The 16,555-nt window shown below is 43.5% G+C and overlaps 1 protein-coding gene across 2 annotated transcripts in view; it reads left to right on the top strand.

Annotated features, from left to right (window-relative positions):
- The window catches only part of PRLR (prolactin receptor), a 128,414-nt gene that overhangs the window by 66,004 nt on the left and 45,855 nt on the right, over nt 1–16,555 (top strand). For both annotated transcript variants that reach the window (XM_024754641.1, XM_024754640.1), the window contains exon 2: nt 13,523–13,583. The gene's annotated coding sequence lies outside the window, so the exon portion shown is untranslated. The remainder of the gene's footprint in view (nt 1–13,522; nt 13,584–16,555) is intronic.

The following is a 16,555-nucleotide window of genomic DNA, read 5'->3' as shown; positions in this document are numbered from 1 at the left end:
AAATAAAAATTAACCAGACCTCATAGCAGTGAACTCAGAACACCGTCGCTGGCTTCTTACGTTAGCAACTTTCCCACTGGAAGGAACATAGATGCTGCCCTAGAATAGGACTGTGCTGTGTCTACATTAGTCAGGCTGACCAAATCCTGTACAATCCAACTCTTTTCACTGATTAAAAGTGCAATCAGGGCTTCCCTGGTGGCGCAGTGGTTGAGAGTCCGCCTGCCGATGCGGGGGACACGGGTTCGTGCCCCGGTCTGGGAAGATCCCACATGCGGCGGAGCGGCTGGGCCCGTGAGCCATGGCCGCTGAGCCTGCGCGTCCAGAGCCTGTGCTCCGCAGCGGGAGAGGCCACAGCAGTGAGAGGCCCGCGTACCGCAAAAAAAAAAAAAGTGCAATCAAACTTTGCATTGGTGCAGAAAAGAAGTATGAATTAGTCACAGAAAAGGTGTTTATATAAGCACACCAGCTCACTGAGATACAAGCCCTCTATATTAGTTTCTCAGGGCTTCTGTAAAAAAAAGTGCCACAAACTAGATGGCTTAAAATAACAGAAATTTCTCTTCTCACAGTTATGGAGGCTAGAAGTCTGGAACAAAGGTTTTACTGGGGCCATGCTCCCTCTGAGACTCTGGAGATACTCCTTCCTTGCCACTTCCCAGCTTCCATGGTGGCCAGCAAGTCCTGGAGTCCCTTGGCTTACAGCTGCATCACTTCTGTCTCTGCCTCTGTCATCAACGGTCATTCTCCTTGTGTGTCTCTACTTCTTACTAGTATGACCTCGCTTTAACTAATTCCATCTCCCGTGAACCTATTTTCAAATAAGGTCACATTCTGAGGTCCTGGGGGACTTTAGCATCTCTTTTGAGGGGACACGATTCAACCCATTATACCATCCAAACAAATGACATTGTGAGGTTTCCATCTGCGTCTACTGTTGTGACTAGGCTCCTGACTCTACACAATATTAGAGCTAAAAATCCACTTCTGTCTGGAAAGTGATTTTTGGCAAGAAGGATTGAGAGAACAGCCGTGGCCAGTGCCAGTGCCAGTGCCAGCCCCTTCGGAAACACACGTCGCATCCCGTGTGACACGCTTCACAGCACCCGAGTGATCGGACGTTGGCAACGCAGTGATGGCGGGGTAGACTCAAGCTTGTAGTGGGAAGGGCGGTGCAGGATTCATGGCTCACCCAGTGTAGCTGGCCCTTGCTGCCCTGGCCCTTCCCCCTCTCAAGTCTTCCCCTCCGCCCTGCTCATCCTCTCTGCTTTGCGGGGAAACAATAGCTGCTTTGAATCTTTGATTCAGTGGCAAGTGAACTGTAAACCAAATTAAACCAAACCAAGCAAATCCAACCACTGTCACAAGCGACTTATCCAATTATTGCTTTTTGCAGTGAGGGGGAGAGGCAGTAAGGGCCTTATATCTCACAAGGCAAATATTAATCTGCCTGAATCAGCTTGCCTAGGGGTAATCAGCGAACAGGTTGCTGCTCATCAGAGCTGCACACACTGGTCTCTGAGGATGTTCAGAGCCAGAAAGAAACCCTAGCAGGCACTTTCGGTAAATCTTGCAAGTTCTGTGCCTTCGCCCTCTGAATTCTGAAGAAAGGGCCCAAACTTCACCTGGCTTGTGGCATGCCCAGGGTAAGTCACTGGGCTTCTTGGATTCCACTAGCTCTCCTCTCTCCCCCTCTCTCTCTCTGGATGAGGATCAGGTCCTCTGGGGGTGAGGGGACAGTGAAAGTGTGTTTGCAGAATCCTGACCTCACTCTCACCCCACTGCTTGGCATATTACCTGCCTTCTGATGTAGGTAAAGGAGGTAAGCTACTCTGTCACTGACAGAGGATGGAAGGTGAGGGGAGCAGGAAGGAAAGAAAAGAAAGGGGAAGTATGCTTCAAAGGGGGGAAAAATTAGCAGTGGGTAAAATGAGCAAGATTTAGTATTATTGGGCTTCCCTGGTGGTGCAGTGGTTGAGGGTCCGCCTGCCCATGCAGGGGACACGGGTTCGTGCCCCGGTCCGGGAAGATCCCACATGCCGCGGAGCGGCTGGGCCCGGGAGCCATGGCCGCTGAGCCTGCGCATCCGGAGCCTGTGCTCCGCAACGGGAGAGGCCCCAACAGTGAGAGGCCCGTGTACCAAAAAAAAAAGAAGATTTAGTATTATCTGAGGTAATAGTCTCAGAATGACCGAGGGAGTGGATTTGGCCAAGATACTGGAATCTTTCCAGATTTCAGGGCCTCCTCCTGTCTTAAAACCAGTTCAGCCTTTACTCCATGTTTGCCAAGATTAATTCCTTGACCTATGGGTAAATCCTCCCTAACCTCCTTGGACCAGAGGAATGGAACGTAAAGGAAGGGTTTTGTCAGAGTTGCACAAATCCATGTGGCACATCTCCTGGCAGGAAAGCTGAGTGGAGAACAGAACTCTCAATATTTAGAAACTGGACTGGGATTTCTATCCAAAGGATACGATTTTGCCATTGCTTTTGTTGTTTGTACAATAAATGGAGCAAATCAAGAACACTAAGGAGAGAACTTTTTTCTCTTGATGCCTAAATGCCAATCATGATTTTTTTGCAGTTCTCTTAATTGGCATCCCAGTTCCCATCTAACTCCTGTTGTAAGGCACACATATTGAAATAAAAGCTGCCTACGTTTCCACCACCAACATCCAAAAGGATGAGGTACCATCCTTTTTTTTCCCCACCAGTTTCTGTCTATAATGCTTTGTATTCGTTAACAATTGTCTCTGTTCCTTTTGCAGTGTAGAGGCCCTGTTCCAGGTCAGTTCTGATTTGGAACACCAGGTCCTCAGCAGCAAGGTTTTGGAAGAGAAAGAAAGAGAACACAGGGAAGGGGCCAGAGGTGTAGGCAGATTTGAAGGTTTGGCCTGAAAACTGTACTTAAATAGAGAGCCAGTTAGCTCTAGAACTCTGACTTCCCAGCAGTCAAATACTTGACAGAGAGGTTAAAAGCAAGGACAAGATTAATTATCAAGGCTCTTGGGAGGGTGGGGGGAGGAAGGAGATAAATGCTTTCGTGTTCATCACTGTTTATTCAAAAAGAGTGTTGCTAATAATGAGGATTGCTGAACATGAAAGAATATCTATTATTTTTGGAAGTAAGTAGGGGGAAATAACACACCATTTCTCGTAAATGTTTTTATTATGATATAATTTACATACCATAAAGTTCACCTCTTTAACGTATACAACTCAGTGGTTTTCAGTATATTTACAGAGTTGCACAACCTCATCATAACCTAATTTTAAAATATTTCAACAACCAGAGAAGGAACTTAGTACACATTAGCGGTCATTCCCCTTTCCCCTTTCTCCCCTACCCCCAGCCCCTGGCAACCACTAATTTACTTTCTGTCACTGTAGATTTGCTTTTTTCTGGACAATTCGTATAAATGGAATCATACCATACGTGGTCTTTTTTTTTTTTTTTAATTTATTTTTGGCTGCGTTGGGTCTTCGTGGCTGCACGCAGGCTTTCTCTAGTCGCAGCGAGCGGGGGCTGCTCTTCCTTGCGGTGCGCGGGCTTCTCATTGCGGTGGCTTCTCTCGCTACAGAGCACGGGCTCTAGGCACGCGGGCTTCAGTAGTTGTGGCACATGGGCTCAGTAGTTGTGGCTCACGGGCTCTAGAGCACAGGCTCAGTAGTTGTGGCGCACGGGCTTAGTTGCTCCGCGGCATGTGGGATCTTCCCAGACCAGGGCTTGAACCCGTGTCCCCTGCATTGGCAGGAGGATTCTTAACCACTGTGCCACCAGGGAAGCCCTATATGTGGTCTTTTGTGACTGGCTTCTTTCATTTGAGATAATATTTTTGAGGTGTGTCCATGTTGTAGCATATATCAGTACTACATTCCTTTTGGTTGTTGAATAAGATTCCATCGTAGATATACCACATTTTGTTTGTCCATTCATCAGCTGTTGGACAACACACTAGTCACCCTAGTATTTTAATTAAAAGAGCAAATTGTCACGATCTCGGCAATCCAAGTTGAACAGCTTTTTGCTGTAGGTTTGAGTTAATAAAACGGTTCCTGATCTTAATATCTTAGATTTAAGGGATTTAAGATTTAGTATTGATAGCAAAAATGATTTCTATTTAAGTTTGTGGAGAGTAGATGCTTGCAGGATGAGCTAATGATAATAGTATAATAATGTCTTGATATTTATATTTGTGCTTTTCCGTGATCTCAGTGGAGTGGATCTGTATAGAAGAGTGTTCACTCCTCCCTTCTAATAAAATAACTTTAGAATGTTTGAAATCTTTTGACTACATGCACATGAAATATAGCACCTGCCTTTGTGTTCAGCCAACAAGTTCACAGCTGAGTTTAAGGCCAAGCTCCATAGCTGGTCTGCCAGAGGTCTACTGGTTACACTGTCCTATTGTATCAGTTTCTGTTTCCCTGCTTCTGACTCAGGTATGAATGAAGAAGCATGGAAAAGAAGTGTGAGAGGGAACAAATAAGGTTCCACTTTCTTAAGGTGTCAAAGCCCTTGCTGCCCACTCTTCTTACATGGGGAGTAGTGGCCAGACGGAGGACTCTGGAATCCTGGCATGGCCATTTCATATCTTTGTGTTGCTGGGCAAGTACTTAACCTGTCTCTCTTGTTCTCATCAGCAAAGTGAAGATAATAATGGGTCTTAGTTCCTAGAGATGCTTTGAGGGTGCCCGTAATTCCTGGCACATAACAAATTAACAGTGTTAACCATTAATATCACTAGCATGTATTCACTACTTGCTAGTTCCTCGATACTGTGCATCGAATCCTCACAGCAATCCAAAAAGGTAGCAAAAGGTATTTTCACTTTACAGATGAAGAAATTGAGATTCAAGGAAGTTATGTATCTTCCTCCAGGTCACATGGCTAAAAAATGGCACAAGTCACTTTTATATACGTTTTGGTCTGGTTCTGGTTCTTAACACATTCGTTGGACCACGGTGCCTATATGCAATGAATCATGTTAGCCAATATGCCATATAGTGGGATATAGCTATAACACACACACACACACACACACACACACACACACACACACACACACACACACATTTGTTTTAATAAAAAGGAATGATTGATGCAATTGGGCCACTTTGGAAAATGATGTGACCAAAACCCATGGGGAGAAAACAGTACTAAGAGGCTGAATTGAGGCTGTTGGAACAAACATGGGGCTTAAAGAACCTCAAAGTAAAGCAAATCCTCTGGCTAGATGCTATATTCTCCCACCTCTGGGGAACCAGACCCTGTGGTTTATCTGAACTAAAAGAACACTGCACATGGTACTCAGGCTAAAGAAGGTACATTGACTCATTTCCACCCGCTAGGGAATTAGTCTCCTGTGCCCATGTTGGTATTTCAGTTCTCAACCTAATGGTCTAAGATGTTTCCATTATCATCACCACTCACCCACCAAGAGTACTTTTAAATTAGCCTTGAGAACAAAAGAGTAAACAGAAGCACAGTTTATCATCCTGCCAAGTTCAACTACCTAAAAAAGGCAACATCTGATAGTCAAGCAAACAACTAGACTGCAAAGCAGAAGTGTTAGCCTTGATACATGCCAGTTATTTGCTGCTCCCAGAGGGTCATTGGCTGTGTTGCCCCAAGAGTGGGGGAGAAGACAGTTCAAGGGTTAGAGACAAATGGCATTTAGATGGTCCCCGACTGGCTGGAGTAACAGGAAACCTAAAACGGATTTTCCTTCTAACATTCTCCTCTAAACAGCCTTCCTAATTATACAGTGTGAAGTAACAATTTTGGCTACTAATCCTAAATAATCCCAAACTTTGGATACTAACTCCGGGAAATATTTATTCTCTCATATTTCTAGGTAAAACGGTGTTCTCGATTCAGATTACCACAATCATAACAATCTGCTCTTTTAATTAAAAGAGTGTGTTCTTTCCCCACTTATAGTATTAGTGGCTTCAAATGCATAAAGAACCTTTTCGTAAACCCCTTCATGGGGGTTTAGACATCAGGACAAAGGTAACATTTTAAGAATGTTCTTAATGTTGCAATCAATTGGGGATTATTTTTTAAGCCAATTTCTTGAGAATTCTGGCTAAGGTCTTTTCATCGTTGGAGGTTGTTTTCTATTGTCCTCTGAATTAGGAGTGTAACTCTAGCTTGTTAGATGCTACAAGCTTCTCTGGGAAGGTGGATTTACACCTGTGGTCTCTGAGCTAAAATAAGCAGAAAGCCCTTTGGTTCAGGTCCACTGCTGGTGGCTACCTCATGCAACCCATGCTTGCCCCATTCAAAATGACCATTGGCCAATTTATGCGGATTCATATTCATGCCGTGGCTATTCTTTGGACTGGAACAGCCAGCCTGCTTTTAAGTGAGCCTGATTTGGCGCTATCACACTTGTAAAATCCAGCTCTAAATTCTTTCCTTCCCTGCCAATCAATCAAGGAGATCTGGACTTCGGTTCTTTGTAAATTATCCATAGTACTCTTTATTTACTTTACACTCATGCCCAAAAGGATTTGTAGGAACATGCTTTAGATATGGCTCTGCTTACTGTGACCCGGGGCATGTTATAACGATAATAAAAATCTCACCTTTCACAGTGTTTCACTTTTACAAAGCACTTCCATGTACCTTCTCTTGTGGAAGTGATTACCCTCAGGATACCAATTGACTTATACGCTTCTGATAAAGCTGGCAGATGGAAAACACCTTGGAAAATAAGGACACTGGACAAATGCGAGGGTCACCTTGTTAATCAATAGACTGGTAAGACTAGAGTTTCAATGTGTTGGTCCAACACAATGATGTTTGATTTCAACTCTGGCTTCCAAAGATGGTCCAATCCTGGATATTTGTCAAGAATGGGAGGTCAGAAGCACCAAGACCAGGAGGTGAGGGTGGATATGCCGGCAAGGATCCATACAGGGAACTTCCTGGAAAGAAATGAATTGAGGAACTTGTCCTGAATATGAGTAGCTGGAAAAGGACCTTGAATTTTCCCAACAGATGATTGCAGGAATATCTAAACTCTAGAGTAGGAATGATAGACTACAGCTTAAATTGTAAGACACCAGTCTCCAGAACCATAGCATTTCAGAGTTGGAAGTCCCCTTACTGGTCTTCCAGGCCTGATCCAAGTTGCTAACCCCTGTAGGGTTTCATATGGTCTCTGCTTAAACAGCTCGTCTCCTACCAGAGGGGCCCACCTCATCTTTGGGGCATAATAATCATGTGAAAGGTATTCTTCCTCTTGAGTCCAGGGCTTCTGCCTTATTACAAGACCCATTCATTGTAGTTCTATTCAGTAATGGACAAGTGGAATGTCCAGGGAGGCCCTTCACTCCCCAGTCATTGAACTTGAATCTACCTCCATGTAATTTACTCCAGTTAGAGGATTTCTCTTCTTGTGCCTTTGGATACACTTCCTCAGTGATCACAGCAGCCCTAAATGGTTTCAGAGACAATACACGAAACCCCTGAGTGTTGGCATATCTTCCTACTCACAACTTCTCCTTGTCTTCTGTATCACCTATATCTCTTCCTTTTCCTCTGATATCTGCACCCAGCTCTCATATAATTCTTCTGGAAACTAAGCATGAACTCATACACAGAAGACAGAGGGTTCTAGTGGAAAGAGCAGAGGAACTTGCTTCAAGCCCTGGCAAATTTCCCTAAAGCTTCATAGTATTATTACTTACCCAGTGGTGATGGGAGAGAATAATGATAGAATATAAGTGAATGTTCATTATAAAATACAATGTATTATAAAGCTACTGAAGACCTTACCATTAAATTCTAAAAGACCTCAAGCATCAAGTGGTCCCAGCTCCTTGTTTTACACTAGAAGACATTAAACAGAGAAGAAACTGACCTATCCAAGGACCACAGGAACAGTCAGAGGCAGGACTGAAACGGAACGGTATTTTGCCACTCACAGCCTTTTGCTCCCTCTACTGCCTGTGTGTTAAACAATGAGGGAAATCAGTAACACCACCCTTGCACAGACCCTTAATACATATTAGGGGCTAGATCACTAGTGGCTGAAGAAATAGTCCAGGAAACAAAAGAATGAATAAATGACTAGTACTTGTTTCTGATGACATTTTATGGTTTCCTCCAGATGTACCTATGTTTTTAATCATTTTTTAACTAGGTCTCTATTAAAGAGCTTGGTTTTCAAAATGTACATGTGAAGATTAAATGAGACGATGCATTAAAATGCTGAAAAGCTGTGTCTGGCAGTGAGTAAATGTTAACTAATTACCATTCTTTGTTTTCTAGCCATGATCTTAGCAACGAGATCATGCTAATGCAATAAGGACTCACCAATCTGAAAATCACTTTGCAATCTACTAACACAAGGAATTCTGGAATTGCAAAAGTGTCACTAGTATTTGTCAGTTCCTATCCTGTGATTTTAACTAGGCCATCAGTGCCCACCCCTTGAGGTTAGCACAAGATACAAACCTTGCAGTTAGCACCCAAAAAGTTACAATACAAAGTCCTGAATTCTTTCACTTCCTCCTCGGGGCTCCTGTTTATTCAGCCCCTGACCTTTGGGCTCTGTCTCCCATTCCAGTGAGCGCTTGCCTATTGGACCTGACAATTTATTTGGCTTTGTGCTGCTTGAACCTTAGCACTCTTACTCTCTCTCTCAATCTCAATCTCACTCAAGGTTTTGGGATTTCTCTTTGGTTCCCTCCACTCCCCTGCCTACCCCCTAGTAGCTTTCCTCCTTCTAAATAAGGCCCATCGCTTGACCCAAGTTGGTGTGTTTTCTGTCCAACATTGTAGCATTTGTTATAAATATTGATCTTTTTTTTGATACTGGGAGCTGGGAGTTAGAATTTCGGCTCTTAGTATTTCTGTGTTTCAGGAAAGGGAAAAAATGGAACATTGCCAAGAGGTTTTTTTTTTTTCTTTATTTTTGTGTTAACTGAACTGGCTTTTTCTACCTCTTTTCATCTGTTTGCCTCTGGTCACCCAGTTTGATGATGCTCAGATTGAACCTGCCCTGGAAGAGTGATACCTGAGTGCTTCGTGAGTTTTTTCTTCCCTTTGAGGGCTTCATTCACATATCTACAAATTACCATAGTGATCTACATCAGTTCCCAAAATGCCTGAAGCTTCCTTCTGAATCTCTGAACCCATCTGAGAATTTGACAAAAGACTAAAGACTAAACTTGGGCCAATGCCAGTACAAAGAAAGAGCTTGGATAAACTCATCAGTTAGGAGTATACCAGAAGTTCTGATGTGGACAGAAATATCGATCCTCTTTTTAATCTCTGTGTCTTGTGATGAATTACCATTTAATATCGTCTCCTTTGTCGATGATACATCTATCCCAGATATATCCCACCCGCAGTGTAAATTCCTTCAGAGCCTGGACTTGATCTGTTTATAATCACAGCTCTGTCCTCAACAGCTAAAGTGCTTGGCAAATAGCAGGCCGCCAATGGGTGTTTGTTGAATACTGAATGAATGAACAAATGAATGAGAAGCAGGATAGCGTTGTGGTTGGACAACAGCCTTTGACATCAAAGAGATCCCAGCTCGATTTTTGATTATGCCACTTCCCATCTTTGAGACTTCTCTGGATTTCAATTTCTTCATCAATAAAATGGGGGTGATAATAGCACCTACCTCATAGGTTTGGGGAGAATTAAAATCATGCATGTAAACTTCTTAGCGCGGTAGCTGGCATACTTTTAGAACTCAATAAATGTTCACTATGATGTCTGTTCTTTTCAGTGAAAATCCTCAATATTGAAGCTTATTAGAGGTAATTGAACTAATTCAACGTGACTAGTAGTGATGACTGTACTAAAGACAAATTAGTTTAATTCATCTGTCAGCAAGATTACTTAAAGAGCCAAGTTGACAAAACCTGTGTTGGTCACGCCCACCGTGTTTAAAGCACTACCCTAGGCTTTCAGGAGTGGGCTGGATGCAAAGATAGATATGGCACAGTCTCTACCCTCTAAGAGTATAAAATCTAGAAGACTTACTGTGTGTGGTACTCTACTAAGTATACAGATATAGGAGGTATTGTTACCTTCCTCATCATCTGAGTTACTCTGTGTGCTTTGCAGAAAATTATTCTGCGATGCTCAGCTTCTCCTTTGAACACGTTCAATAACAAGAAACCTACTGCCTCATGAATCAGCTTATCCTGTTTGGGAACAGTCATTACCTTTAGAAAGATCTTCCTTAAAATTAGCACAAATCGACCTCCCTACAATTTTTACATGTGTATCTAACTTCTGCCTTTTGGAAACACCCAGAAAAAAAATCCGTGTTTTTCCCCTTATATCAGAAGTCAACAAAATAAAGCCTACAGGCCAAATCCAGCTCACCATTTTTGTAAATAAAGTTTTATTAGAACACAGTCAAGCCTATTCATTCACATATTGTCTGTGACTGCTTTTGCACTATAGAGTAGTTGCAACAGAGAACATGTGGCCCACAAAGCCAAAAATATTTACTATTTGGCCCTTAAAGAAAAACTTGTTCAGCCTCTGCTCTATATGACAGAACTTATAACACTTAAAGACAACTAACATGTCTCCTCTTAAAGTGGAAAGCCCAGAACTGAGCCTAGAACTCTAAATACAGACAGAATGAAGTGGCACTATCACCTCCCTTATTCTGGACATAATACTTCTAATTATGTGGCCAGAGATCAAGTCAGTCTTTGACACACAATACTGGAGTCTATCAGGGACTAAACCTCTGAGATTTCTCCCCCAGGAGCTTCTGTTAAGTTATGCCTCCCCACCCTGCACTGGTGAAACCTAGTGTCAGACACTATCTACAAAACTTTAATCCTTCCAGTCTGTCCCAAGCAATCAGAAAACAATTCAGCATATATTCAAGGGCTGTAGCAGTCAGGGTCAGAAAGGAAAAAGATGACATACTTAGCTAGGATGTTTAAGAAAAGGTCATCTTGGGCTTCCCTGGTGGCGCAGTGGTTGAGAGTCCGCCTGCCGATGTAGGGGACGCGGGTTCGTGCCCCGGTCCGGGAGGATCCCACATGCCGCGGAACGGCTGTGCCCGTGAGCCATGGCCGCTGAGCCTGCGCGTCCGGAGCCTGTGCTCCGCGGGGGGAGAGGCCACAACAGTGAGAGGCCTGTGTACCGCAAAAAAAAAAAAAAAGAAAAAGTCATCTTATAATTTACATACCTGTGGGCAGAGTTGAGAAACGTAACAAGGGAATTTGGCACCACCCTCTCTGCCTAGAGGGGAATGGGGAGGGAGGGATTTTGCTGGGACCCAGTGAGAGCTGGGGCTGCCCACCTGGAGCTGTGGCAGTGGAGACACAACCACTGCTGGAAGCAGGCCAGTATGAAGACAGGGGGCTTGGGAAACAGATACCCTGGTGTGTTCTGCTCCCATCCTCTGCCTCCCATGGGTGGGACCCAACCAGAGCTGGAGGACAAGAGCATCACAGGAGCCAGCCCACAGGGCACAGAAGAGGACTGAGAGTAGGTGTGGGAGTCGGGGTAGAGAGTGACAAGGGCTAAATGGTGTGCCAGGCAATTTTAAAAATTCTGAATGAATAAACAACGAACGAATGAAGTGAGTCCAAGACCTGGCACTCAGTCAATGTTTGCTGAACTGCAGGAGTGAAAGGACCACAATCTCCTTTACTTCTTCTTGCTGCAGAGCCCTGACTACTGCTGCTCGTCATTCCAGACTTTCCACCCCCAACGCAGCCCTCCTCCTGTGCCCCACCCCTGCACCCTCCCCTAGCCTCTGCTGACCCCTCAGCGTTTCCCGCCAAAGAGTAAAAAGTTTGAATTTAATTTGGGAGGTAACAGAGCAGAGCAGGGGTTGTTTTAACCAGAGTTAGAACATTATCAAAGAGAGGGCTTTAAGTCCTGAAATGATTCCCAGAATTTAAAATACATTCTAGAATGTTCAGAATTTTAAAATGAAAAATTCATCATCACTGTATCTATGGAGAAAAATTGGTGGCTTCTGAGAAAGCTGCCCCAGACAGTTGCGTTATGAACTCTGGGTTCACCAGACACCTCACGATCTGATGCCTTGGGGCTGGCCGTTTTACGCTCAAATGGGCTCGTCACATCATAGGTTTTTATTGCAAAGATGTCTGGACTCTGCATTCATTAGGCCAGTAGTGGTGATGCTGAGGAATTGGGGGTGTATGAGAGAGATTCGTGTTAGCTTGAAGCCGCTGTTAGCAATCCACAGCTGCCTTCCTTCCACTTCCTTCTCCATGGGTGTCAGCATGGAGAACACTCAGCCCTGGATTCCTTGAACAATAATCCCCAAGATTCTGGATTTTGAAGACATAGAAATTATTTAAAAGTATTATTTGGCCTGCTACTCTGGTTAGATTGTTTGTTTTCGCATGGAATGTGCAAGAGAAAACTGAGCACTAAATTAGGAATTGTTGTCTATATATCAAAGCAAATTTTAAAAAGTAACTGCACACATATAGGAGCCTATTTTGTATTCAAGTCCTGAAATCATTTTTGTTCTAACTCAGATCCATACTATTAGCAATTGTCAACTCATGCCTCACAGACCCAGGCCAGTTAGTCCTCAGAGTTTAAGGTGTCTTAGACAAAACCTAGAGCCAGATATATTGGAAGGAACAAGATGGGAACCATGATTCCAGATGGGCATAGCCCAGCTGATATAAGCCCACACGCAACAGCCCAGGGAACAACCCTGTCACTACCAAAAATTATTCACATCTCGAAAGGCAGGCTTCTGCCAGTGCTCATATGAACCCATGAGATAGAATCAAACTTGAGCTTTGAGCTGGAGCAGCCCAGTTCAGCCATGGCTATGACAGGATATGTCAATAAATTTCATTCAAGGTCTCCAGGGCCAAATTTCACAAAGTCAAATCCCAATTAGGATAACCGGCAACATTTTAGGAAGATCTGTAGATAAGATAATAGTACCACATCAACGTTAATTTTCTGATTTTGGACATTACATTATGGTTATATAAGAGAATTCCCTTGCTCTTAAGAAAATACAACAGAAATATTAGAGGGTGAAGAGACATCATGACTTATTCTCAAATGATTCAATAAAAGTAATCATTTGTGTATACAGAAAAGAAAGAGGATGGTAGGGACTTCCCTGGCGGTCCAGTGATTAAGATTCTGGGCTTCCATTGCAAGGCATGCAGGTTTGATCCCTGGTTGGGACTGAAGATCCCACATGCTGCATGGTGTGGCCAAAAAATTCAAAAACAAAAAGAAGAAAGAGTATAATAAGCCAAATGTAAAGTATTAATAATTAGGGTATCTGGGTAAAGGGAATATAACTTTTTTTAGTATTTTTGCAACTTTTCTATGTTTGAAATTACTTCATAATAAGGTTGATAGAAAACTAATTCAAAAAAAAAACAAACTAGAGGTGTCTTATGCCATCACTGAAGTGCAGTGATTTCAGTCATGCTATTACTGCAAAGTGAGTAAGAAATGGCATCTCCTGTTTCATCATCTTTGAGCTAAAATAAGTCATTTCCTCTTTCAGCTAAAGAACTCTTCTATTCATGGAGGCGAACGCTAAGGATGCTTTCCACATGAACCTTGAGGTAAGGGGAACTTGACACATCGCCCAACTGTCCTACCGTGCGCTTCATCCAGGCTCAGGAAAGGACTCTTCTCTCTTGGCTCACAGAGAGAATAGTTCCGAACCAGTCAACATCCACATTGTTGCATTCTGCTATTCTCAAAGACCTTTTTGATCTCCCCAGCCTATTCTGCCCAGAAAACCCTTCTCTGTTTTTCTCAAGGAAAATACCACACCTATTAATAGCTGATATCTCCTCGCGGTGCATTTATGGGAGATTTTAATTTTCTCTTCATAGTTGTCTGTACTTGAGACAATTTCAACAATGACTGTGCTATTCCTTTAAAATCAGAAAAAGAAATATTGTATTTGCTTTTGTTTTCCCAAGCAGCTCTGCATAAATTCTTGCCATGGCTTTCTGTGTCCCCTTCAGCCCCTACTATTGTCACAGCTGCATGTCCCCTTCCTCTCAGCCCACTGACAGTCCTCATGGAAAGACTCAGACATGCTGGGCTCTGCATCTTCCCTATCTACCATCGGCAGGGCAAATCACTTCCTGGTCCCATGACCCACTGAACCCCAATCTACTGACTTGGATCTCACAGGTTGTTGTTTGCCTCTCCCCACCTACAATATCCTATTGCCATTTTGGAGTCGGAGTTGGGTAGAAGTACTTAACTCGCATATTCCGCCTTCATGCCAGATCAAATACCATGCTCCAACTCCATCTCCCTAGGATACCAGGCCTAGCTGATAAATAGGTCGTGAAGTATTACGAGTCCACTTGACAGATGGAGAAACCAAGCCTCAAGGCTACCCTCTGTATGTACTACAGAAAAATGGGATCTTGACCTCTGAGACCAACTTGGCACGTGTCACCCTGAGGATGCACTCTCTCTTTCAGAGCATGTTAAGTTAAGGACTCATGAAGATACGAAACTGACTAGGTCATGGGTAGATGAGAATTATCCTAGGATTTCCTGAGGTCACTCCAGGGTACTTGTTCCCCAATACTGAAAAGTGATGGTCCTTTGAGGACCATCTGATACGTCAGTGTCAAGAACCGAGCCTGGGCTTTCCCTCGGGGCCAGAGTTTCTCACCTTTAGCACTGCTGACATTCTAGGACAGATAATTCTTTGTCGTGGAGGCTGTTTTGTGCATTGTAGCATGCTTGGCAGCACCCCGGTCTCCACTCATTAAATGCCAGTATTCCACTCCCACCCCACTTGTGACAATCAACCATGTCTTCAGATGTCGCCTAGGGTTCCAGAGAAGAGAAAGTCCTCCCCGTAGTAGTGACAATAAAATCATGTTTCCAGACATTGCCAGGTGTCCCCTGGGTTGGGGGAGACAAAATCCCCCACAAGAAAAACCCCTGCTCTAAGTTACCTCAGCCCAGCAAGACTTGTATTTTTCACGCGAGTAGACTGAAATTTACAGTGTTCAGAGTAAACATTAGCAAGGACTTGCAGAAGGGATGCCATAAGTTGTCAAACTGCTTCCTCACAGCAAGACCCTTTGGCTTAAAGCCCAGGAGTATTTGGTAACACTGCAGCCGGTGAATCAACCCAGCCAAACCACCAGCTTCTCGGAGTTTCTTTCTTCTTCCTAGGCTTCTGCCCCTTGATGCCAAATGCCTCATGAGGTTTGATTGAATGAAAGGCAAACGAGAGGACAGAGTAACACTAAATGCTTGAGCAATCCTTCCCTTCATGAGGTCCGGAAAAGCACAGCATGGTCTAAATTGCATTGCAAAGCACCAGGGCGGGTTGGCTACTCTTTTTTATTTATATGTATACTTATTTACAAACCACATCCACCCCTCATTATCCTCCACCCTTTACCCAGCCTAGTGTTTGGTGTGAAAGTGTTGGCTTCTGATGCCAGTAGGTATCTGTGAAAACACAGGCAAGACCTTGAGAGCAGTCCCATGGTTGTCCAAGAGAAACAGAAACACTGCTCAGTTTCAGGGTGAAAGGAACATCCAGAAAGCAATGTTCATAAAAGAATTCAGAGGAAACAAAACGGTCCCTATAAAGGAGGATTAGAATTAAGAGTAGAATCACACTTCCTGTCTGAGACCCCACCGGAAGGGCCACAGTCCATTTTGTGGCCTTCAGTCTGGTTTCTGGTCTCTTTTTGAACTGTTAACCCTCCAATCCTGTCCAGTGGTAATGACCCCGCACTAACAACCTCTCCCTGGCACCTCCTCCCCAGAGTGGAACAGAATGCCACTCTGAATGGCATGCCAGGTTCTTTTGCAGGAGGTTGGCATCCTTTAGGCTCTGCCCATTCCAACCCTCCCACGTCCAGCTCTTTCCCAGGCTCCCATCTACACATCTTTGACCTTAACTCTCCCCAAACTGCAAGAGACTAGGAGGAACTTCGAAGCAGCCCAGGGCACTGGGGAGGATGGGCCCATCCATAGAGTATGCTTTGAGGTCACTCTAAAACTCTAAGCCTATAATGTTTTCCCCCACCGTGCTTGCCTACCAGAGTCCTTCAAATGCCTATCATTTGAGCCTCTGCATTGACTGAAGCAGGGCATTGTTCAAAACCTACACATTTACCTAAGAAGGGTAAGAAATTAATACGTGGATAGGAATTTGTTTGTCAGATTAGCTTGTTGGTACCTCTCTAAGAAGGGGGCCATGAGGTTGGGACACAGGACAGGTTAATTGTTTTTTGGGGTTTTTTAAGTATAGTTGACTTACAATGTTGGGTTAATTTCTGCTGTATAGAAAAGTGATTCAGTTATATGTATGTAGGTATATATATATATATATATATATATATATACACATTCTATTTTATATTCATTTCCATTATGGTTTGTCATAGGGTATTAAATATAGTTTCCTGTACTATACAGTAGGACCTTGTAGTTTATCCATTCTATATATTATAGCTTACATCTGCTAACCCCAAACTTTATTTTTTTTAACATCTTTATTGGAGTATAATTACTTTAAAATGGTGTGTTAGTTTCTGCT

This window comes from Neophocaena asiaeorientalis, unplaced genomic scaffold, assembly GCF_003031525.2.
Source record: "Neophocaena asiaeorientalis asiaeorientalis breed wild unplaced genomic scaffold, Neophocaena_asiaeorientalis_V1.1 scaffold229, whole genome shotgun sequence".
In the NCBI taxonomy this organism is placed as follows: Eukaryota; Metazoa; Chordata; class Mammalia; order Artiodactyla; family Phocoenidae; genus Neophocaena; species Neophocaena asiaeorientalis.
Note: the sequence above shows the minus strand (reverse complement) of the source record. Positions and strands in the feature narration are given on the sequence as shown.